This window comes from Trichinella spiralis (genome assembly GCF_000181795.1).
Source record: "Trichinella spiralis strain ISS 195 chromosome Unknown Scfld2, whole genome shotgun sequence".
Classification (NCBI taxonomy): Eukaryota; Metazoa; Nematoda; class Enoplea; order Trichinellida; family Trichinellidae; genus Trichinella; species Trichinella spiralis.
This window is the reverse complement of record NW_003526941.1, coordinates 3,390,711-3,392,022: the sequence shown is the minus strand read 5'-3', so window position 1 is coordinate 3,392,022 and position 1,312 is coordinate 3,390,711.

The window sequence follows — 1,312 nt, the reverse complement described above, 5'->3', positions numbered from 1 at the left end:
CTCTAAAGTTTGCATGCGCCTATCTTAATACACAGTAAAGCAGCAAAACTGATACTCGCTAGAAACGGAACCAAGATGCTTGAATTTTAGTAATGGAAGCATTTTCGTCACTTTAGTGAGCTATTCGTTGAAATTGCACACTTTTGTGCATTATTTCTTTGTTTTGGGCAAGTAGATTTTTCTTCATTTTCCGTCCATTTGGAATAAATTTTGAAAAGTTGTTTCGGGGCAACTTGAAGTGTGCACAAAATCTTTTATTTATTATTTTCCTATGAGTGTATCTCATTTATTCTACCATTTGATTGGAATTTTTCCAGCTGTGACTGTCAGTACTTATTAATACCTGAGTGCCTATCGTATGACTTGGAATATGTTTGACGAAATGAAAAAACGATCATTTCATTGAATTTTATGCTGTTCACGATCTTAATTATTCATTGAGCATCTCAACGGTACCAACAATGTGGCTGTTTGATTCAGTATTCGGTTAGTTCACCATAATGAAATGACGCGTATGCAAATAAGCTTGAAATATTGTATTTTGTCAAAGTTATTAATATCAATGGTTGAAAATGAAACAAATTAACAAATTAAGAAAAAGTAATGCGCACTCGCTTCACATTTATTCTAATTTTTTGACATAACTACTCATAAGCGCAGCAAAGCGATAGTCCTGCCTCTAGGGAATTACAATGTATTATTAAAATCTTTCTTCATTTTCAGAAACAGTATTGTACAATTATTAATTAAAAATACTCTCAATGTTACGCAATTGATTATTTAATGAGATACTTGGCAAAATTGCTTGATAGAAGCGGTGTCATTTATAGAAGGAAATAATGCAATACTACATGAAAAGTGAAATTCATTTTGTTCATTTTAATTAATTATCGTGTCTATATTGTCTGCAATCAATAAAATTGCGTAATTAAAATTTTTTCAATTTGAAGCATTCTGTATTACAAAAATGAATTTCAGGTACAAATGTTAGTAATATCACGAACATTGCTTGGGGGTTATAAGTCGTAATTTATGTATAAATATTCATAAAATTGAATTATATTTTGTATTTTAAGGAGCCCGTGTTTTATTTCTTTTCTCTTTGCCTCTACTAAAATCACATTACCTTTAACGTTTTTTGCAATATCTCGGCAAATACGCATTTATTCAACGTAAGACCAGGTTTGTATTGATTAATTTATTTTTTCGGATCAATTGAAATCATTTTCTCAACAATTTGAATTTTTCGACTTTTCAAAAAAGTAAGGCTATAGCCTTTGCTGTTTTGCGATTCGAAAGTAGCTTTCCAAAA